Below are 24,751 nucleotides of genomic sequence, written 5' to 3'. Positions count from 1 at the left end.
GAGCAACACTAGACGGATATATCAGATACTCTAGAATGTCTTGTGTTTGAAAACTGAGCTGATGAGGTTTAAATTGTGTAGCAATTAAGGACTAATTTTTCAGGTACAAAGAAACTGGTAGAATAAGAAATGAAAGCAACATTATCTTAGGGTTCTAGATAAATCTTAATGTTATCTATAAATTACAGCACTTCGAATGTATAGTTCATGAAATATTTCATGTTTTAAGGTAAAACTTTACTTGTATTTGCTTATACATAAAATCATGGATAAATTTCAATGGCATATGTTCTTGTGATATACTGAATATGAAAATACTTTTAGATTTTATTAATTTTATTCTAAAATGTTATTCAATTTAATAAAATTCAAGCTAAACATACTAAGCCTGAGAACACTTCGTGAAATAAAATTTCTGTTCCCAGAGTGGCCTTCAAAATTGGTGACAGTGATAGAAACCTCAGAGGTTGGGAAGGAGGCTTTAGTTATAACAGTGGCTCTGATACTGTGGACTTTAGACACCTTTCTTCAAGGAAATAATGATGCCTAAGAGAAGAGAGTGGTGGTTCTATCGAATTAGGGATAATTGATGGCATAAAGGATGAGTTTATACCTTGTACCATTTCCTCGTGACTTAAAGATGTGTTTTGGTGATGAGAAGGTCTCCAGAACAGCAGTACCTTCATAGGTCTTGCTTCGGGGTCCACTGTGTGGAAAACAAGGTTATGTGAGCTATGAGAGAGGGACACAATTGTCACTCAAAATGACATGTAGGTCTTTTGACTGGATATTAAAAGCTGCCTTGAGTGAGTAAGAGACCAGCCTCAAAGGTACTTGTAGTAAGAACTGACTCAAAGGTGTGTCCAATAAGGAATGCAACAAAATTTCCCATGAGAAACCTATTCTGAATAGTTATAAAATTGATGTCCTTTGAGTATTCAGATGACTTGCCTCAGATTCAGTTTTTAATAATTCTAGTCTGGCAAAGAGCAAGCACAGATCTTCCTGGAGCTGGGATTTTCCATGTGTGTGCTTATGTGTTCTGCGATCTGCCAGAGGGGTCTCAACCCTGTGTTCAGGTGCTGGGTCCTAAGAATCAACTATTTTATTTTAGATTTACTTTGTTTATAATTGTGTGCACGTGTCTGCCTGTGTAGGGATATGTTCCTTTGAAAGCAGGTGTCAAGGAATCCAGAAACAGTTATTCTGCCCCCTGGAATCAGCACTGTATATGGCTGTACGCTGTGTGAGAGAGGAGGAACAAACACTCTTAAATACTGAGCCATCTATATCATCTCTGAATAAAGAAACTACGGCCCCTTTCCTTTCCTTTTCGAAAGAGGATGATGCATTAGAAATAATGTCTGTCCGTTTGTGCATTCTGGATTCATTATTAAATAAAACAATGAACTTATAAAGTAATAAGAGGCATCTTAGTTGGCTGAGAAAAAATATTGAACTTAGTGTAATAGAAGAATTTGCTACAAGCAGTCCACACCTTAAGGGGGAATCCCATTTCCTTGGACCTCCCTGTTTGTGCCGTGTGTCCTCACTCCATTCCTGTAGATGTATTTATCTTCCATCTTTCTTTATTCCGTAAAAGGGTTAGGTGAACATCACTTCCTGGTCGAGGCCTTTCCTTTATAGCCTTTTCTTTTTAAAGAAATTTTATGTGCGCATATCCATTTTTATGTGGAATGCATCCAAATTAAACATGGTTGTATGAAACTTTCCCAGATAACACTCGGTTTTCTATTGGATGTCTCGACTCTATTCTATGGTTTAGGCAAAAAAAGAATAAAGAATATATCCAATTAAAACAAGAAAAGAACTCTTGAACCTAGCCACACATGCAAGAGAAATAAATCGTTTGAAGTGAGACCTGAGGTAATCGTGACTTCTTTAGGAGAATGCCAATTCTAATCTGCACTAGCATCGCTCCTGAGATGAAAATATTCACTGACATTGTGCTTAGCTGATAACCCATTGTGCTTAGCTGGGTTATCACATAGAGACCACTTCTATGTACTCAGGGCTCTATTGGGTGACTCTTTATATGATTGTATTATGACAAACATGCAAACTATATGAGGTATAGATTAACCCATGTGAAATACCAAAATGATACTCCTTAAAAGTTCTAGAATGGAGCTCCAACATATCTGTTTCTAAGACCACAGTTGCATGCTGGATACCACTCTTCCATTGAACACTACATAATATATACATAGTTTATTTCCTAACTCTTGTCACCCCACACCAGATTATCTCTCCACAGCTTTGTCTTGTGCTGAGACATTGGAGTCACCACACTCGCACTCTGAGATCGTTCTCAAGTAGAATTAGTATTACCCGAACACAAATATTGGGAGAGAATAAAAGATAACTGTTTTAGAGTTACAATTGCTGTGATGAAATGCCATGGCTAAAAGTGATTTGGGAAGGAAAGGGTTTATTTGGGTACTTTTCCACATTGAAGGAAATCAGGATAGGAACTCAAACTGGGCAGAAGCCTGTAGGCAGAAGCTGATGAAGAGGCCATGCAGGGGAGCTGCTTACTGACTTGCTCAGCCAACTTTCTTATAGAACCCAGAACCATCTGCCAAGGAGTGTCTCTACCCACAATGGTCTGATCCCTCCAACATGAACCAATAATTGTGAAAACGCCCTACAAGTTTGGAAGTAGCTTGGTCTTTTTGAAGCATTTATTCAATTGAGGCTCTATCCACTTCCATGGCTCTAGCTTGTGTCAAATTGACACTAAGGTAGCCAATATGATAACTCAATTGGCTACTTAATAACTAAAATTAAGGTAGCATATACATGCAACATAGATACTTTGGACAAAAGGATCATTCATATTTTAGAAAAGAAAAAATAGGTACAATGAAAGATTTCATCATGCTGCTTAGAACAGCATACAATTTAAAATAAGGATTATTTACTCCTGGAACTCTAAATTTTATAAGTTCCAACTCTTGTTGACTGCCATTACTAAAACTTTGAAATTCAAAGGTACAGTCAAAGAGGACTATTATATACCAATTCGAAATGTTTTCTTTAATGTAGTCTCCAATAAAATAATCAAAACAATTGCATGGATTTGAGTTATATTTCAGGCTAATAAGTTGTCCCTAGGATATGAATATTGTCTTGGTAGAAATGGCTAATACAGAGCATTTCTCTAACGGAGACTATTTAAGGATTGGAGAGAGACATTTCAGTCATCGAATGCATACACAAGCATCAATACCACTTTGGGATATGAATATACTGGGTTGTATTATCACTTGAACTAATCAAAGTCAGCATTTATTGTCTTTTCTTTCATGCAGGGGAAATTCTGCATTACATATACAGAATTGAACAGAACATAGTTCCTTTTTTTGTACTTAATAATGTACATGCTACAACAATTTTCATTTATTAGAATATCTCCATTTGGGTAACATATAATGTATTCAGAATTTGTGCTATTAAATAGCAAAATTATACGAATATTTTTATTCATTACTATTTATTTATTTTCTTTTAAAATGATTTTTATTTTATGTACATGCTGCTATACCTGCATATAAGTCTGTGTGAGGGTGTCAGAGCCTCTGGAACTGAAATCCCAGACAGTTGTAAGCTAACCTGTGAGTGCTGGGAATTGAACCCAAGATTTTAGGAAGAATAGCCAGTGAGCCATCTCCCCAGACTCTATTATTTTTCTTTAAGTCATATTTGTACACACATGTGGAATCAGATCCACAAATAAATAGACACTCTGAGACCCTTGGAAACCATCCTTTCCATGAAAATTGTTCATGTCTTGATATTTTGTCCCTCATGCTGTCTTCATTTTCATGATTAGAGGTTTTTAGCCCTACTAATTGGCTGTCTTCACAAGAGACAATCTGAATACAATTCTGTAACCTTATTTCAACTCATTTCTGCCACTATGTAGCCAACTGCAAATGCAGTTAATTGTTCCCATGATTGCTAAGATAAACATCGCATGTAGGAGAAAAAAAGGCTTAGTTTTTGGGTTTTTTTCCACACTTCAAATGATAAGCTAGGGTGAGTGTAGCAATCCTGGCATCCACTCTCTTAATCAATTACACATGTAAAGGCCTTTAGCACTGCCAAAAAGTGTCCATTATTTTTTGTAGGGATTGTATAAATCACAAAGTGCACTCGGAGGATGTATCAATTAGATTTTCTTGGAAGCTAGTGGTGCAATGCTAGTAGTAAAAAGGACTTCAACTTAATGTGCATTCAAACCTCCCCCTTTCTTACAACTATTTTCATGTATAATGATAGAAGAGGAGCTAGGAAACTGCAGGCAAAGCTATATTTGAAGTTCATTTGTACAGAGTATTTATGTCATTCTTATCAATTCTTGCCTGAAACAGCTAAAAAAACTTGGGGGAAGGAGAGAGAGAGGGGGGAGAGAGAGAGAGAGAGAGAGAGAGAGAGAGAGAGAGAGAGAGAGAGAGAGAGAGAGAGAGAGAGAGGAAGAAGGAGGAGGAGGAGGGGGAGGAGAAGGAGGAGGAGGAGGAGGAGGAGGAGGAGGAAGAAGAAGAAGAAGAAGAAGAAGAAGAAGAAGAAGAAGAAGAAGAAGAAGAAGAAGAAGAAGAAGAAGAAGAAGAAAAAGAAGAAGAAAAAGAAGAAGAAGGGAGAGGAGAGGAGAGGAGAGGAGAGGAGGGGGGAGAGAGAAAGAGAGAGAGAGAGAGAGAGAGAGAGAGAGAGAGAGAGAGAGAGAGAGGGAGAATGTAGACAAGGGGTCGATGTTTCTGTCTTCTTCAGTTGTTCGCCACCTTATATTTTTGAGGTATGGTCTCTCACTGAAGCTGTAACTCACCAAATCAGCTTTGCTGGTTGGCCAGTGAGCTATGGGACTCTACTTGCTTCTGCCTTCCCATCCCTGGGATTATAGACCCTTCCCATCACATCACACCTCACTTTTCACAAGAAATACAGAGACATCCAAACCTAGATCCCCATGCTTGCATGGCAAGCCCATTACCCGTTGAACCATCTCCCCACACCCGGAGTTCATTATTTATCGTAAATGATGTGGTACTTCCAAGGCACCAAGTAATATTCAGTTGAATGCCACCAGTAATATATCTGCAAGAGTGATTACTGTAGAGCAAGTTGAGGATAAATAACATCCCCCCCAAAAAAATGACGGGGAACTTCTTTCTGTCATAGAACAGTGTATACATACATATAAATGTGAGGCTGCGGACTTGGTCGAAGGGGAAAACCACTGAAAAGCTTAGACACGTTGAAGAGTTGCAGATAATGTAGAAGGAATTTCTAACCCAAGCAACTGCTCTAAGGGTAAGCATAGCATCTCACCACAGTGTCGCTGTGTCATTTACTGTTTAGCACCGTGTCCCAGCAGTGTTTACACTGAGTGAAGAGCACTGATACATAGAGAGGACCTTGTGTCCTGAAATCAGAGTGATATGCAACAATAGCATACAAATTAGCAAATTATTCCCTATCTCAGTGAATCTCACACACACACACACACACACACACACACACACACACACACAGAGAGAGAGAGACTGGGGGGCAGGGAGGGAGGGAGGGAGGGAGAGAGAGAGAGAGAGAGAGAGACGGGGGTGGCAGGGAGGGAGGGAGGGAGGGAGGGAGGGAGAGAGAGAGAGAGAGAGAGAGAGAGAGAGAGAGAGAGAGAGAGAGAGAGAGATGGCATTTAACAGGGATGGAGGAAGGAAATCTCCAGTATTAAAAGCAGGCCATGAATTGAGTTACTCATGAAGTTCAGTTCCTTATTGCCTGGGTTTGTGCTAAGGATCTCTCAGAAAAAGACTTCTCAGAGTGCTTTATATGACTGAAATCTAGTCCATCATTCTTCTGTCTCTGCAGCATTTTGGATAAGACAATCGGTTGTCTGCAGTTCCCCTGCTTCCATTTCCCCTTGCTTCTTGCTTTCCTCATGAGAGAGGTATCATGTGCCCTCCATGCTTAAGATGCTTTATTACTCGTTCCTTGGAAATGTGCATTTTTTCTGCTTAAGGGAGACATTCTCTATCGCTTACTGTCTTTTCCAAGAAGTCCTGCTCATAGGACTGTTTTCATTCCTGTGAGTCATCTATTCCTCAAAAGGGAGCCCTCCTACGCCCAGTGTTTCTGCTGCTCTGCATTTTGAGTTACACGAATTCTTTGTACACATTCTGGTAGGTGATGTCTGTAGGCCTCTCTCCTACTCTTTGATTTTTTTCAGTCCTTGGTACTTAAGATCTTTCTCTGCACACCTCAATGGAAGGGTCGCTACTCTCCTTACAATTCTTTTCACATTCATCTGATTTTTCATCCCATTTAATACTATGAGAAGTCTTCTTTAGAGCTATGATGATGGTGCTGGTTCATCTCATCCCTTACTTTTGTGAATATTTTTAGGGGTTGGGGTGTTAAAGTCACCTTATAGATCTTACAATTGCTGTCCTCTTAAGGAATCGGATTACAGGCATGTATCACCATACCTGGCTTTTAAATGGACTTGGCAGTCTTTCCAAACTCATCCTTTCGTTCCTTCTATTTGACCTTAGGGCCCCTAGGGATCACCCTGTATTTTCTGGGCCACATCATCCCCTGCATCTGTGGCCCCACGATGTTATTGAAGGTCCTTTCTTGTACTGTTGCCAATAAGGCATAAAAAATAGCAATGTAGAAAAACACAGATAAGGAAATAATTATATAATTATTAAATATGTGTAAATGTACTATTTATGAACAGAGAAAAATTATAAATAGATATTTTTGTTGCATCTGATAATCAATATTTGCATTTAGTAAGAGTGTAAATACTGTTTGAAACACCAATGCTCATTGTAGACAAATGTCATGAAAACCAGTATACAGGTTAATTATCTTTTCTAAACCGTGCTATAAAAATTCTTGAAGATAGTTTAAATAGCCACTCACCCAAATTAACCAGTCGCAAAGGCTACACACATCAATGATCTTTTACACAGTTAGGATAGCCATTCAGAATAGAAGTTGTTGAACTGCACGTTATATTTTTGATGCATTTATCCACCACCACCTAAAAGGTACAAGGGAGAATTAGAACTAGAAAAGCAATGAACTTTTATCTCCTTTTTCGTAAGTTCTTTGTGCTTCCTGCACTCAGTCCTTTCTTGTCTCCTTATACTTGGCCTTTCCTCTTCTCAGGTTTTCATGTTACATAACACGTACATCAACATTAATTTACATACGTAAATATGTTTGCTATATCATACATGCGTGAGAAAGCGTGCTGATGAGATGACACCAAATCAGATGATGATTGCTGATAACTATATTTTCACCTTATACTCGCTACATTCTAAGTGTGAAAAAAAAAAACCCCATCTTATCCTATGAAGCCTTTCTGTCAACACTTGAGAACCTTACATTCTAAAGAGTTTAGAACCTGGAGTCAAATATGAGAACCTTCTATTAGGCATAGTTCATACATTTCCAATGCTGACATATATAATAAATTAGGAGTCATGTTAAAAATACACGGCGCCCATTGTAGAGAAGGTTTGTATGTAATTAAGTGTTCTGGCATATTCTTTTCCTAAGACCTTCTGCTCAGGCTCACTCAGAAGCCAACTGTAGAATGCCTGGAAGTAGTCTGTGCATTGACACTATTTACAGCTAAGTGGTGCCATCTGACCTGACAGATGGCAACCTTCCCCTTCTCAGTGGCTGCCGGGATGAAGCTGAGCACGGGCAACAGTAGGATACCATGATTGTCGTCTATCGGGTACAGTTTTACATGACCCCAAAGCACCGTCTCAGGAACTGCTGGCAGACAGGCAAGGACGCAGAGAGCTGTGAAAGAATGATTTAGAAGGGAGGAGCGTGCTCACTGTGCTGAGAAAAGTTTTCACAGTTCAGGGATGTGGAGTTAGAAGACAGGAGCATGCGCAGTGTGTTGAGAAGAGTTTTCACACTTCCGGAATGCAGGTCTTCCAAATGGCAGACCAAATGGTCACGAGAACTGAAGAATGTGTGTGACTTTGTGTAGCCTAATTATTATCAAACTGTTTTAATTTATACTGTAAAGGAACCCGTTTTATGATAAAATTAGTTTGAGCATGTATTTCAGTGGTTAGAAAGCATCAATTGTGTTTTAATAATTTACTACATAAGTGATACATTTTATCGTTCACAGCAGAAATTAGAATGCATCTCTAGAATTCCTTACTTTAAAAAAAAACAAGTTAGACATTTTTAGTACTTCCTATATGCAGATGAGTGTAGGTAAAATGCACATTTTATCGTTCATATCAGAAATTAAAATGCATCTCTAGAATTCCTTAATTTAAAAAAAGCCCACTAAGTTAGACATTCTTACTATTTCCTATATGCAGATGAATATAGGTAAATGAGGCTATGAGGCAAACCCCAAGGAGGTTGGGCAGAGGTTGTTACACAAAACAAATGGGAGGTGTTTGAGGGCTCAAATCAAACATTTGTCCCCAGAAACTCCATTCTCAGCCCTGTCTCTTCCCCCATGCTGTCCTGTAGAATCTTTCAAGACTCAGCCTACCTGCTCATCATGATAGCACAAGGACAGATCATGTGCCATGAAACCCAATAGACGGAATTCAAATTTATAAAGCTACTAAGCGATGGATCACCAGAAAAATGATATATAGAATGCATTTTTAATATATGAGCTAATAGCTATATTTCCTCCTGCATACATTTGTGTGTGTATAGCCTTGCTGTGTGTGTTAGAAACATTTAATTCATGAAAATAAATATAAATGAAGATCGAGCTCCATGTGGCCTTTAGTGGAGAGGATATTTGTGAAAATCTCACAGTATGCTTTTAGTGGTTTTGAATAATGTAGATGACTTATCATTACTATTTTATGCAGGAGAAATATCCAGGTGGCTACTGCTGACACCACGTGTAGCAATTGCCCAGTCAACAAGAACTTTGTAGTTTCTCTCGGTGTCTCACTTACTCCGTATAGCATCTCATAATGAGTGGCATTTACTGTGACACAGCCATGCCTGGTGAAAAGAAAGACAGATGGATGTGAGGGGTTTAACAACACGTAGAGCAGGACAGTGTTTGTGCTATGGGTGATACTGCTCATGATGTCAAATCACCATTAGATACCATGAATCTCTTCTGTTCGTGTGTCATACAACTGGTAGTCCTAAAAACCCAACGGAAAGTTTATCACTTGGTGGAACAACATAGTTCAAAGATTGTTTTAATTGAAATGAAAAGTCAAATAGTGCACCCCTCCCCAATGCTCACAGCCTGTCTGCCACTCAGGAAGGTCTCTAGGGAGAATAGCTATGTAGAGAAAGCTTGAACTTTGACTAGGCAATAGGGGTGGTGGAGACCACAGCTTTCTTCCATGCAGTAGGCACTCAGCAATTCTCTTGCTGCATATAACAGTGGGACTACTATTGCCTGATGTTCTAATTTGTTTCAGAGGATCCAGATTTTTGTGCAAAATAAGTTTAGAAGTTGACTCACGTCATCATTATAAAAATAGTAGCAATGGGTCTGTGTAGACTCAGCACCCAACATATGCGGCAGATGTCAGATGAGAACTCGGACTGCTGGCTGAAGCCTCTGTCCTGTGCAGCCTGTCTCTGCTTGCCCTGTGTCTATAGATCCAGCCAGCCTGTCCTCTGCCCTCCACATTCTCACCACAGTGTCCCCTTTTGGCGTCTCGAATGTCTCATGCCCCTGTCCACTTTATGGCCCAACCGCTGCTTCTTTTCTATGGTTAGATTTGAGGCCTTTGGGTTTCTCAGACCTCAGCTCACCATTCAGTTTTTCCAAGTGGTGCCTCATGGACTTGCAAAATGACCAATACCCCTTGCTTTCAATCCTTTTATCACCTGTTTGTGGTTTGCAAATCGTGCTTTGGGGCACTCCGAATCCTGAAGAGATGGATGACACCCACACGTGTTTCACGAGCGAGGGGCATACGGCTTTCTTCTGTTTCCATTCCTTTCATTGTGAATGCAGAACTATGCAGAAAAGATACACACTTGACCTTGAGACAGGCTGAATGGAGACAGGATGAGGATTTCGGATTCCTATTAAGACAGATATTAAAGAGATCGATGAAGACATGAAACATTGTGTGCTTTCTCAATAACCGTATTCAAAAATCAGTGTTCATAAGATTTTTATTTTTCAGTAAAAAGTGATTATTTTAGGTCACCTCAGCTCTCAAGTTTAATTTTTATTATGCTTAAAATTTTCAAGTGTAGTTGTTCAGAAATTTTTCTTTACCAATCTCAGACTATAGACAGGCTTGAGAATAGAGCATTTGAAAATTACTTTATGGAAAGAAATTAGATTCTCAAGCCATTTTACATCTTTATTCATTTAATTCTCTACAATGTAAGCATCATGAGGGAAGGGTTTGCTGGATGCTTGCTGCATTCTTAGCAACCATGAGCACCCAGAACACCTGAGGTAAGCCACAGGGAAGATATAGGAGAAGTAAATCAAGACATCTTGCTGGGAGCTTTAATCAACAACATAACTTTCATCTGGATTTGTGGAGAGCTTTGAATTCACAACAAAAAAAATTAAACTGTGAAATCAATGCAGAAAAGTTAAAGGTCTCCAAAAAGGCAAGTTGTAGGATTAAAATGTTATATAAGGAGTATTATTCTACAGCAAAAGGCAGATGACATAAGGTTCCCATTTTCACCCTTTTTCTACTCTCAGTCACAATCGTCACCGCATTTCCCCATGGACGTTCTGAGAAGATGGATGTTTCTAAAATCTTAGTGTTTTTTTTCCCTCCAACTATAAATACATTATGTGCTAAGGACTGAGGTCACATTAATTAAGTGGAACACTGACAGAAAACACAATTTAGCTCATTAGTTGAGCACCACAAATTTATAGGCAGAGAAGTGGATTGACTTTTACAGGAGAACATAAATTCAAGGTGGCCAAGTCTTATTTAGACATCCAATATTAAAGTCTGAGCTCACTGAGGCAAAATTCCGCATATCCTTTCAAGGAAAGCCTTAACTGTAAAGCCAGGAGGTGAGGTGCCTGAGCTCTGGGGTGAATTGTTCTGTGGAGGTCTTTCCTCTTACCACCCAGGGGCAGGAGTGACTAAAGTAACTAGAATGTTGTTAGTGAGCCATTCTCCAAAGTGCTTCTCTCTCTTTTGCTTTTGAAATAAATATCCCATAATAGAGAGTATGAAGAATTTGGAATCTGGTACCAAGAGACTATATTTACTGGCTCCATGATCTTGAGTAATGTCTACAGGTCTTTGTGCTTCATTTTTTGCATTTGTAACACAGTTGAGCTTTCCTATGGATTTGTTAGAATAAATAACATACAGAAATCTAAATATCAACCAGGACACATAGGAAATATGTCCACTTCAGTATTAGTGGTTCTCCATGAGACAGGATGAAGAATCAGGGGTTGTTGAGTGTCATAGTGCCCAGGGATCCTGAATAATTCACTGGTTGTGTCTGAGCCTTGGTATCTTTGTATAAAAAAATAGAGCAGAAAATAAACGTATAGGTTTTGTGCTTAAAAAGTGAAAAACCTCTTTATCAAGGGGACTTGTTGCATGTTGTAATAAGGTTCCTGGTTTTAGGCAGTTCCAAATCCTACAGAGACAGAATTAGTGTAGTCCATGAGAGTGTACTCAGTCTTCAGAGTCCTTGAAGAAGTACTGATAAGATGCCGCAGTAGAGAAAACAATGGTTTACATTGATGGAAACAGACAAAACGTGGAAGAGAAACTGTATTAACGCTGTATTTTGGACACACAAGAAGAGCACTGCCACTGGTCATGGCAGCTGAGGTCATTTCAAACAGGACAGCAAAGAATGACTGAGTCTTTTGCATAAACACTAGGAGCTTACAAATGCAGAGGAGACGGGGAGAGAATGTGTCAGGACTTCTGACACTACACATATAAGTTTGGCTTTTATTCTGCAAGAAAGTGGAAGACACTTAACTTTTCAGTGTGCTAGTTTTTGATCTTTTGTCATATAGTAAAATATAGGCAGATCTCGGAAGAAGAGAATGTAACACCCAGGAAGTAGGTGGCGCAGGTGCCTGCAGTGGCCATTAGAGACCGAGTGGCAGGTTCGAGACCTGTCATTTAGGGTATGAAACAAAAATGGAAAAAAAGAAGGATGTAAATATGAGAGTGAGATCTGAACTTCAGAAACTGGGACATGCTTTAGGAAAAGGAAAGGCTGTCTGGGAAAGGAAACAACACTCATATTGACACGGTTCTTTAATTGTATTCTATCTTAAATACCATCTCATCGCCTCAGCCAGGGTTTCCATTGCTGAGAAGAGACACCATGGCCAAGGAAGTTCTCTAAGGGACAACATTTATTGGAGCTTGCTGACAGATTCAGGGGTTTGGTGGCAGATTCAGAGATTCATCATGGCAGGAAGCATGGTAGCGTCCAGGCAGACATGGTGGTGAGGAAGGAGCCAAAAATTCTATATACTGACGTGAAGGAAGTCAGGAGAAGACTCACATCCTCAGGCACTAGGAGGAGGTTCCCTTCCACAATGGGTAGAACCTGAGGATGGAGGGGACCTCCAAACACAAACCACCCCCACAGTGACACATCGCCTCCACCAAGTCACACCTCCTAACAGTACCACTCCTTATGGGCCAAGCGTATTCAAACCACCACACCATCTGAAGGAAACCCTTGGTCAAGATACACTTGGTTGCTTATGGCTCGTCTGGGTTCACTTGGAGTGCTTCGTGTGGCGAAGGCCTCCAACCAAGAATTATTCTCCCTTTAATACTGATTGCTTTGGTGTAGAATCTGCCCAGGTCCAGGATGTAGAGAAGGAAAAGAAGCTATGTAGAAAAATACCTTCAACTCCACATTATTCTTTCTTCTATATAACTTTCTGTGGCTGTAAATCTGTACAGAGACATAGCTGCTCACATGTAAGAACTGAGCTGTGAACTCCTAGGTATGCATATCAAGCTTCCCTTGTAATGAGATGCTGATTGTATCATATTAACATTTGCTAGCTAATTGCAGTTAATTGTGAACATTAAATTCATATGTGATTGCTTGTAGGGCTGCCAAATTGGTATGTGTGGAAAAAGAGGAAGGAGCTATACAAGTTCACTCATGACTGCTAGCACTGTGATAATTTGGAACACTAGAGCTCTGCATAAAAAAGCACACTTTTGAAAAATTGTCATTACCTCATTGTAATTAAATTGTAGATATTTGTAATTTATTTCATTAAAATGTACAGGGTATGTGGCAACTTTAAATAGGAATTGAACTTGACTTTTAGGAGCAGTCAGCCATCTTTTCAATATGTCTAGTTTTAGAGGTGCATTTTAATATTTATATTTAGTATTATTGATATATTAAATATATTAGTGTAATATTAAAATATTACATAAAAGATTTTGCTTTGATGAAAGAACTTGCTGTGAATTCAATAAGACTGATTCCTGATTTATAGATGTGTGGTTTCAGGAATGTTGTTGGCTGTTTGCTTCAGTACTTTATGATACATGGTGTTTTCACAGCAGCAGTGACTGAAACCACTCATCTCTTGGCTGTAGATTCCTGTGGCTACTCCTTAGAGGATTCCCTGAGACTCTCAGTGCCTCCCTTCCTCATGACCCTAACAATGGGGTTTGTTTAAATTTTATGAACAGTCTTTTCTTTCAGAGGATGCACATGGCCATCATCGGGTTATAAACATATGATTAGTGGATATATTAATATATCAGAACTATATTTTGCAATACAGCAAGCCAGGACAGGAAGGAATATCTTCTGCTCTGCTGTACTCCTGAGTCTTCATTTCTTTTGTTGTGACTGAGAAAGACCGTGTAGCAGCCTCTAGCATGGAAACACAAAGTTCCAGATTGATTCGTAGATGTCTCCATGTTCTATATGGGATAAAGCCAATGCCTTGGTTTTCAGTAGCTTTAGGTGATAAAGATTTCATAGTGAAAAATACATCGTTTATTTTTCCTGAAAAAAATCTAGCAACAAAGAAGTGATTAGTCTTCTTTGATAAAGTATGCTTTCTAAGCTCCACCGTCTTCTCATTTGCATCCTCTGCCATTTTCTAGACAGTAAGATGCCCCCTATTTAACATCAATTGTACCCTCCCTTGGCTTGCTTAACTTGTGTCAATGAAACTACTCAGCTAGTCATGAACTGGTGAGTCCCGTAGCAGCTACAGTTGATGTCTATCTGGCCCAGGCCGAAATGGGAGCAACAGCAAGCAGTCAAGCACATGAGCTAGTAAGTGTATTCTAAAGTGAGGGCAAGTCTGGTCAGAGATGTGGATTTAGGAAAACAGAAATATGTTGTTCCCCTCCAAAAAAAAGTATATTGCCTGAAGGAGTAGCCAAGCAGTGAGCCTGTTGCTAATTACACTGGAGGTCAGGCAGGAGAAGACGAGAAAAGGAAAACAAAAGACTGGCAAGAAACCAAGTAGAGGAATCAGAAATAGAAACGGTGGCATTTTCAAATCCAAGGAAAAGAAGTTTTCCAAAAAGTGGTTAAAGAAAAAAATAGAGAAAACTAAAGCTGAAAACCAGGTTTTTTTTTTTTACTCAGGCTAGAAGAAGTTCTTAGGAATATGATAGGCAGAATGAAATTTTCTAAAACCTATCACATATTCTCCAGAATCTGAATATGCTAAGTGATATAGCAAGGTCTGTGTATGGGTTAGTGGTGTTCAGTGAAATTAAAATTGCTAACCACATTAAGAAAACGGTGCCATCCTGTACTATCTGAGTGTCCCCAAGTAATCACAAGGTTCTTAAGAGAAAGATGACGAAAGTTTCAGAACAGTGTGGTGGGAGAGAGCCGTAATCAGCTATTCTTGATTCTGAAGACAGAAGAGGGGCTGTTTTATCTTTCCTGTCACTGTAACAAAATATCTGACAAGAAAAACAAAAGGAGCAAGGGTTTATTCTGACTCACATTTGAGAGAGCACATCGTAGTTGCACAGGCATGGGAGGAGAAGGCCATGATTCACCTCATTCACAGTCAAGGAAGCTGGGGCCAGACCCAGGACTGGGGTGACAGGATCTGTGAGCTAGAGACCCACTTCTTGTATATATGGCTGGGAGCTGGGTTCTTTCTGGCCTTAGATAGAGTGGTTCTGTATCTGAAGCTATATAGAAATAATAAGGACAGTGATGAACAGATAAATGACTCTCCACCCTCTTTGAGTAACAGTCCAGATGTCTATAGCACCACACGCAATGAAAAAGATCAATAGACAAAGCCTTGTCCAATGTCACTTACTGTTGTACCTTCCTATGTGTTCCATATAAGGATCAGAGGAACTTAATTCTCCTCATTATTTTCTGGCGTGGACAGACTCTTCTACAGATGGGAGACTGTGAGGACCAACCAGCCTGTTTGTCCAAGGTTAAATCAGGACAGGGTAGAACAGTGTCAACTAAGAGTATTTTGTATCCTTTTAGAGAAATCACAAATTACACAGCATTTAAAGAAACAGTGCAAAAAAATATTAACGTACTTACTTAGACTCAATGGTGCTTTCCTGACTTAAAAGCTTTTGCAAATGTTATCTCCTGGAAAAGAGACCAGTTCCCTCCAAATTGACATCAGCCATACTAGGCTAGGCTGCAACAAAACAATACTCCATGGTTTGGGTGTGCTTTTTGTCTTCGATTTGTTTGGTATTTCTTATATTATTGAGCTTTTTGTTGTTGTGTTGTTTGGATTTCAGTGGGTTTTGATTTTATTTGGAGAAATAGCATGGGTTGTTAGATGAGTAGGGTAGTGGGAGGATCTGGGAGGGAGGGTAAAGAGTATAATCAAAATATATTGTAGGAGAATTTTCAAATGAAAACAAATATTGTCAACATTGGAGAAAAGAAGGTAAAAATGTTTTAATGATTTTTTTATGAAGAAACAGGAAACACATATGTTCATTTGCATGCACATGGCGTTATTTGTGTGTGTGTATGTAAACATATATATGTACATATATACACACACGCGCATATATGTGTATATAATGTATATATGTGTGTTTTTGTGATAAGATTGCTTTTGTTATTATATCACTACTCTCCAGCTCAATTCCCTCCCAGTATTTACCAGTATGATTACTGTCTGAATTACTCTTGAGACAACAAGACAGACTATTGTAGAAGGGTCATGGATTCAATATGGAGGACATGGTAAACCTCACAATGCTAATCTCAGTGATTTTCACACTATAATGTTTAAATACTTTTTAATAGGGAGGCCCTTATATGTACTTCAATAAAATGTGACTTCTGACTGTTATGAAAGGCATACTTTATTGAAAATATTTTATAGAACATTAATCATAAGGTTTTACCATGAATTCCATAATACCACAATAAAGTTGTCTTTAAGTTGTATGTTTTATATAACAAAGACTGAAAATTCCAAATATAAAATGCCCCAATGAGCTTCCAGCTTGCCCTCTTCCAAAATTTCTCTCTTGTTTTTTCTGTGATCTGAAACCCATCTGAATTTCTTTTTAGCATTTCATCCTCATATAGCTTCCTGCACATACTCTAAGTATAGGGATCAGCTAGATAGAGCCAGGATTTGCTTCTGTGAAAAGTTCGGATCTTTATTAATTTCTGTCCCAGAAGTAGTTACTCTAATATATAAGCAGGGGTATTCCCTGTAAAATGATTCCCTCCCATTAGTGCTATGACTGATGATCAGATTAAGGCTCACTTAAGAATATAGATGTGGGTCTGGAGAGATGGCTCAGCTGTTAAAGGCTAGGCTCACAGCCAAATGTATAATAATAGAGATATGATAGATTAAAGGTAAGATAATGTGGTCTGGCCACTATAATCCAATTAGAAGTTAGGTGTGTAGGTCGCAAAACCAGGAAAGGGAATAACATTTGAAATGTAAATAAAAATATCAAAAAAAAGTATAAAAAACACATCTAGGTGTTCTAATCATGCTCTTATTTTGTATCGATTTATATACCATTTATTCATGTACATTCAAAACTTTAAATTCAAATAAATATCTCAAATCTTAAAAAAAAGAAGTTATGTGTAAAAGAGTCAAGAGAAAAATCCTTAGTGTCATTTGGAGAATGGGAGCTCAGTAGCTCAGGGGAGACTGAGACTCTAGAGCTCGCGATCTACGTAAATCAATGGGAATGAAAGCAGCTTTGAGTGTTCCATGGGTGCTGTCAGAGGTGTTGTTAGGACATGTTGATTTCTATTCCCTCCTGTATTGTGTCTCATCTTCCTCAATATATTTTTCTAAACCCTGGATAATTGAACATTATGTTAGCAGTACCATTATACCCCTACATCATTTAACTAAGCTCTGAATAGAAATTCACTGAGAAAAGGACATTGTTTATTCCAAATCTGATACAGTAATCTCAGAGCCTAGAATGGTGGTTGACACTTAATATACATCCAAGAGCAGTCTTTGAAACAGTGTCAATAATACTTCAGTTTTTTAACTTTGTAGATCTTTTTACAATGTATTTTGTTATGTAAATCTATAGCTATTTAATAGGTAGGAAAGAGCCAGGTTTTGTTCTGACGTTGGCTTGTTATATGTTTAACTTGATATTTTTCCATAAATAGTTCTTGTAAAACATTATAGAGTCATAAAGTTCAGAAACTTTTAAGATTTGGATGATGTAATCTGTGTTCAAATCATGATCTGGAAAATAATTACTGAAAGTAGGTATAGAAAAATCATGATATTGAGTGACAAGTTTAACAAACTTACTATATTCTGTACAGCTCACAATGTTTCAAAACTCACTAATTTTGAGGCATTAACTGTTGAAAGAGTTTGACAGACAGATTGATCGCTTTCAAGGACAGGCGTTCTAATAATTTAGAGCTAATGGGCTGTTAATAGATTTTAAAAATAGAGATTTGCTATACACGAAAGAACGTTTTGCAAACTATACGAAACATCAGTTGTGTAGTGTTGATTTCCCGAAGGCGAACATTAAAATAACATTCTTATCTGTATGGTTTCATGGGCTCATGAAGTCATTTAGTCAACTGGACAAAGACATTGTGAATGAAGTGAAAATCTGTGTCACATTAAGTGTGTCTTTGATTTAAAGTTACATGTAATGGTATGCCAAAGTGACAAATATTTCTTAAAGAAGAAATAAGAAAACCATGCTTCTGAGGTACACCCCAGCAGTCACCATAGCTATCTCTCTCCCCAACAGAATTTTTCAAACCACAAAGCACCTGACTTCATTGTATCCTCTGAAAAGAAGCAAACAAGCAAAGCGGTGTTTGCATGGGTGGCCTGGTCTTTGCTCATCCTCTACTTTCATTGAGCTCGCTGGCCTTTTTTTTGTTGTTGTCATTGCAGAAGAATAATGGACATGGACCCTTGACCTCTAAGATTTGAGATCTGAAACATCTAGTCTGAATTTCTGCAAGTTAAACTTGGAGCCCTCCAACCCCCTCCTCTTTCTTTCTGACTGAGATTATTTCAAAGCCACTAAATGTGCACAGAGCAATGCCTCAGTGGCTGCAGCAGCTAATCCTAGTGCTATAGGCTTCCTCAGATCACTTGGGCATCTTTCCTAATCATATCAGCTTTTTCCTGGCCATGGCTGCTTCTATTGTCGGCATAGGAATTTAGGTTTGTTATCAACTATCTAGTGTTGTGATTCCCTGAAAGGGAGCTATAATCAGAAGGTGATATTTTGGGGGAGGAAATTAAGATGTATTATACATTGTCAAAATTATAAGGAAGTACTCAGAAATACTCATTAGGAAATAATTCATAATCCTGTATGTTTGTGTGTTGGTGGGGAATGACAGACAAGTGCTGTACTAATGAACTATATAAAAAACCAGAAATAATCCATTTTTTGAAAAGACTGTTTTAGAGATAAACATTTATATGGTCAGACAATGGCCATAATTTCTGATGTCCTAGGAAATGGAAAGATTAGTGAGTAACCACTCACTATTGCTTTGAAACATTACAATTTATATTCACATGGTATTGCAAGGGTTACGTGAGTAGAATTAAGATTTTCAAATGAAAATTTGGTGTGCGCCCCATAAATACACCCTTGTTTTTTATACTTATGAGTGTTGTTTACCAAGTTTAAATATGGATTTGTAGCCCAATGGATAAAGCATTCTTAAAATGCAATTATTAAAGCAAAATAATAATTTGTGTCTGGCAGACATACAAAGGACTCTTAAACCAAAACAGATGTGAGAGGTGTTGCAGATCTCCCGTCGAGATCTCATGTAGGAACACAAGCTGCCAGCCATGGGTTGAGACTGAGCTCTCATCACCAAATAAGGAGCTGAGCTCTTGCCTTGTCAGGAGACCCCAATGAAAGCTAAGGTGCCAGGAGCAGAGGCTGTGCTTGAAAATATGAATGCTCCCACAAGCAGCTGCATGAGCGTCATGGTTGATGTAGCTCCCTTTGGTTTCCTCATTCGCTATGTACAGAACTTTGTTCTCAAGGATGTCTCTAGATGATTCAAAGTCCTGCCCGAGATGCTGAGCTGCTCCCTGTCTCAGACAGGCTCTCTTGAGCATCCCTAGAATATTTGATCCATAGCCATAGTCCTTTGAAACAAATCTGCAGGGAACGTTTAGAAACAGTAGGGCAGATATGATGTGGGATATTTTTCTAAAAGAATCCTAAATTCTGAAACAGGCATTACCCAACTCAGTCACGTCAGGAAAGGATTTCTCTGACTCAAAACATTAAGATTGAAACATGCCTGAATATGTATGATGAAGACATGCCTACCCGCCATCACATTTAATTACACAGTTAAAATCAATATGCTTCTTTTCATATACAAAATTTCCCCCTTCCTTTTATCCATTTCCGTTTTTATTATGCATCTACAAATTAAAGCCCAATGAAAAAAGTCCTTCATTGCCTCTGGTTCTTCCAGGTTCTATCTCTACTTCTGCATGTAAGTCTTGGGAGGTTGGATTGATGGTGACATTAGGACTGAGTGTTCCTGAAGTCTCGGGCTCTCTGCATAATGTCCTGTTGTAGGTCTCTGTGTTCATTCTCTTTTAGTTCAAGAATAAGGTTCCCTGATGAGGATTGGCTGAGGTGTTGATCTATGGTACAGCCATATGCCAGTAGTTATTTTTATCTTTTGGTGCAAACTTCTTATTTTGTTTGGGCATTTTTGTCTCATTTGTCTTTTGCTTCTTTGTTTTTGTTTTAATTCTCTCTCTCTCTCTCTCCCTCCCTCCCCCCCCTCTTTCTCTCTCTCTCTCTCTCTCTCTCTCTCTCTCTCTCTCTCTCTCTCTGTGTGTGTGTGTGTGTGTGTGTGTGTGTGTGTGTGTGTGTTTTAACAACTTTAAAGTTGGTTGAATAGCACAGATCTAGAAGCAGTTTAGGGAAGGAAATATGATCAAAATACATTGTATAAAATAATTTTAATTGAAAAATAAACTAAGTAAAAATAAAGTGTGATGAATGCTTGTATCAAGAAACATCTCAAGATGTAATTTTAAAATGATGAAAAATGCCAAAAGGTACATTTAAAAACCCGAGAATTAAGAACTTTCTCAGGTTTGATGTGGAAGAGAAGAATCAACTCTGAGGAGCCCCCATTTCATCCTTTTTAAGGACCACAATATTCTGTCTGGGAGCATCCATAAAACTGTGGCGTGGAAAGATTTGTTCCTACTTCAGAATAAGACCCTAAAAATAAGTAAAAATGTGGAAGAGAGAGAGAGAGAGAGAGAGAGAGAGAGAGAGAGAGAGAGAGAGTAGAGAAGCAGGGAGAATAGTGAATAGATAGCTGTCATAGCCCATGTTGTTTTGTGAAGTGCTGCACACAGGCAGAGCTAAAATGCTTCTCTAATCAATAGCCCTGGGCTTCAAGAGGTGACCACTTCAATAACCTTTTCCAGTGCATTACAGAAAGTTTCCCAGCTCCAACTGTTCAGCCTTCTGCAGCTCTGCCTGCTTACATCCATTTGTCTTCACATGCCTTTATTTGCACTGGGTTTGCACGCTTTGCTTTGAACATGGGCAATTGTAAGCTCAGATAGATTATGTCACATCATTATTTGATGCTTTCCTCATGTATAAAAATGAGAATTTTCTCCATTCAAAATTATGTTGGTTTATAAATTTGAAATTTAAAAGGCTAATATTAAGGTATTTCAAGAGAAATACACTGCTTTCCTGTACATTATTTAAAGAGATGCCTCAATTTGGAATATGATTACATACATGCCCACATACCTGATAACTGATTTTTTCCCATGGAGTCTTGTGTATTGTCATCTTTCTTTCTTCTTTTCTTTTATTAGATAAGTTTTAATTTACATTTCAAATGTTAACCCCTTTCCCAGTATTCCCTCTGGAAACCCCCTATTCCATCCCTCCACCCCCTGCTTCTGTGAGGGTGCTCCCCCATCCACCTACCCACTTCCACCTCAACACCTTGGCATTCCCCTACACTGTAGCATCCAGCCATCACAGGACCAAAGACCTTTCCTCCCACTGATGCCCAACAAGGCTGTCCTCTGCTACACATGCAGCTGAAGCCATGGGTTCCTCCATGTGTACTCGTTGGTTGGTGGTTCAGTCCCTGGGAGCTCTGGTGGGTCTTCTTGGTTGATATTGTTATTCTTCCTATGGGGTTACAAACTGCTTCAGCTCCTTGAGGCTTTTTTCTGCCTCTTCCATTGGGGACCCTGTTTTCAAGCCAATAGTTGACTGTGAGTGTCTCCCTCTGTATTTGTCAGGATTTGGCAGACCCTCTCAGGAGACAGCTATATCAGTTTCCTGTGAGCATGCACTTCTTGGCATTTTCAATCGTGTCTGGGTTTGATGACTTTATATGGGCTGGATCTCCATAGTGGAGCAGTCTCTGGATGGCCTTTTCTTCAGTCTCTGCTCCACACTTTGCCTCCATATTTCCTCCTATGAATATTTTGCTCCCCATTCTAAGAAAACCTGAAGCATCCATACTTTGGTCTTCCTCTTCTTGAGCTTCTGGTAGTCTGTGAATTGTATATCCAATAGAGGGCTAATACCCAGTATGTAAAAAGAACTCAAATGACCCTATTAAAAATGGGGTACAGGGGCTGGGGATTTAGCTCAAAGATAGAGCGCTTACCTAGGAAGCGCAAGGCCCTGGGTTCGGTCCCCAGCTCCGGAAAAAAGAACCAAAAAAAATGAGGTACAGAACTAAACAAAGGATTCTCAACTGAGGAACATCAAATGGCCGAGAAGCACCTAAAGAAATGTTCACCATCCCTAGTCATCAGGGAAATGCAAATCAAAACAACCCTAAGATTCCACTTCACACCAGTCAGAATGGCTAAGATCAAAACTCAGGTGACAGCAGATGCTGGTGAGGATGTGGAGAAAGAGGAACACTCCTCCATTGGTGGGATTGCAAGCTGGTCCAACCATTCTGGAATTCAGTCTGGGGTTTCTTAGAATATTAGACATAGTACTACCTGAGGACCCAGCTATACCACTCCTGGGCATATATCAAAAATGTTTTCCAACACATAACAAAGACACATGCTCATAGCAGTCTTATTTATAATAGTTAGAAGTTTGAAAGAACCAAAATGTCCTTCAACAGAAGAATGGATACAGAAAATGTGGTACATCTACACAATGGAGTACTACTCAGCTATTAAAAACAATGACTTCATGAAATTCTTAGGCAAATGGAATGAACTAGAAAATATCTTTCTGAGTGAAAAACACAAAAGAACACGCATGTTATGCTCTCACTGATAAGTGTTGTCATCTTTCAGACCTGTTGGAAGCTTGGCAAATGGTCATCCTCTTCCGCTAATGTACAGTTCGGTGTCCCTCCATGGCTTGAGTCTCAGTATAATCTGGAAGATGTGCTCTCTGAGCTCCACACTGAGAAATTGTGACTCTTGTTTGTAGAGGGTCTAAATACCTATCCTCACATAATATTATTTTGGAAGCTTTTCTCATCTGAATTTGTTTTAAGAAGTACATTTCATCTTCAGTACCAAATGCATAACAGCATAACATTTCATGCTGTAAATGTGATTTAATCCTTTCCATATTTTAAGGTATAAGTGTTATTGGGGAACACAGCAAAACTGTGCTGTGCTTCAGTTTTAAAGAACTATGAGCATTTAGAATGAAAAAGCCTATTTACTAAAACATAAATTATGCCCACTTATAGTTTCAAATATGACATTTAATATGTGCATACTTATGTAGATAAGCACTATAATTCACTTTTGTCTTTGTGAAAAACCTCAGTGCATTTAATAATGAATTGTGAGTTCTTTAATATTTTCTGCTAGTTGACTCCTATTTATAATCGAACCATTTCCTTCAAGTATTGGTAAATATGAAGAAGTTACACCTATACTCTCTAAACTATCTTCTGATAGAGCTGGATGCTTATAAATATATGTTATCAGATTTTAAGAAAATTTCTTGAGTAGAAATCTATTTATACCAAAAAAATGACTACCAACTAAAGCTACCAACTCTGGGGCAGTGTGCAGCTCTTTGGCACAGTGCTAATCTATCATGCGCAACCACCCAGGTCTAGTCCCCAGCTCCAAAGTACAAAGTAACCCTGGCCTTCAATGCCTAATACAAATATTTTTTTAAAAAAATATAGACACTTCTAAGATAGCCTGGATAAATTAGCCAGGAACTATGCAATTTAAGCCTTGGGTTTCTAGATTATTCTGGGGGTTCTCCTTAAGGGAAAAATCACACACACACACACGAACGCACACACACACACACACACACACACACACACACACGTGTGCATACAACAGCAACAACAAAACCTTGTCTTTTTTTCCTTCCCTTTGTCTAAAAATTTCTTCAGGATTAATAACATATGACTCATGACCTGTCCTGAAATTTGAATCCCCTATGACATTAATGTAGCACCCATATCGCTCGAAGCATTTACTAACTTTCCTAAGAAGTGCAGCTTATGGCCAAAATATGACCCTGACAGAGAAATATACTTATAGAAAGAAGGAAAATGAGATCACAGAATCTTCTATTACAAGAGCAATATGTGGAAAGGTAGACCTGGAGATGCAGAGATTTTTCTCCTCAACTCAGAATGATGGAGAAGTATGCGTGGTGAGGGTTACCTAGGTGACAGAGCCTCCCACTTCCTGGTGGAATGTGGTGGTTAGGATGAAATAAAGGGGAGGGAGAAGGGAAGGACACAGGGTGGAGAGGATGTTAACTTTTACTTGAAGCTCAATCCCAAGTTTTGTGATTTTTCCATGCTGTGAAGGAGAAAATGGAATGGCCATTTAGATTGATAACACCTTGAACTTCAGGCATGGCTGGTGATGCAAGGGCTGAATTGCCTCTAGTTCCCACCTCGCTTGGGCCTCAGTCAGATAAAGGGTTTGATACAAATTCTCCTCAGCTCCTTGAGCCTCTGCTGGGAAAGAAGTTGCAGGAAGATAATGAGAGAAGGCTGTAACATTTTTATAGAAAAAATTACATTCACAATGTCCCTTTGTTTATTAATCCCTTAAACACTAAGCCTGAAGGACAAAGAGTATTTTCAGCATAAATTCCTCTTCTGACATGGCTCTCCCCACCACTGAGGTGCTTGCCTTTTGCACCCCCATGGCCATCATCACCCTAGCTTTGATTCTATGCATCCAGGCAGTACCACCCTCTCTGCCTTCACTAATCCTCCCTGCCCCAGGGTTATCATTTTGCAA

The 24,751-nt window shown here is 38.9% G+C and overlaps 1 protein-coding gene and 1 long non-coding RNA gene across 5 annotated transcripts in view; one reads left to right on the top strand and one right to left on the bottom strand.

The window, feature by feature from the left end:
• Sema3c (semaphorin 3C) overlaps positions 1 to 24,751 on the top strand; it is a 163,485-nt gene that overhangs the window by 34,000 nt on the left and 104,734 nt on the right.
• On the bottom strand, positions 6,703 to 24,150 carry LOC120102215 (uncharacterized). Its single transcript, XR_015686330.1, has 3 exons — positions 24,096 to 24,150; positions 9,886 to 10,086; positions 6,703 to 7,066 (listed from the first exon to the last, which is right to left on the bottom strand). It is a non-coding gene; the product is annotated as an uncharacterized LOC120102215 (long non-coding RNA).

This window comes from Rattus norvegicus, chromosome 4 (genome assembly GCF_021556685.1).
Source record: "Rattus norvegicus strain SHRSP/BbbUtx chromosome 4, alternate assembly SHRSP_T2T, whole genome shotgun sequence".
Classification (NCBI taxonomy): domain Eukaryota; kingdom Metazoa; phylum Chordata; class Mammalia; order Rodentia; family Muridae; genus Rattus; species Rattus norvegicus.
Note: the sequence above shows the minus strand (reverse complement) of the source record. Positions and strands in the feature narration are given on the sequence as shown.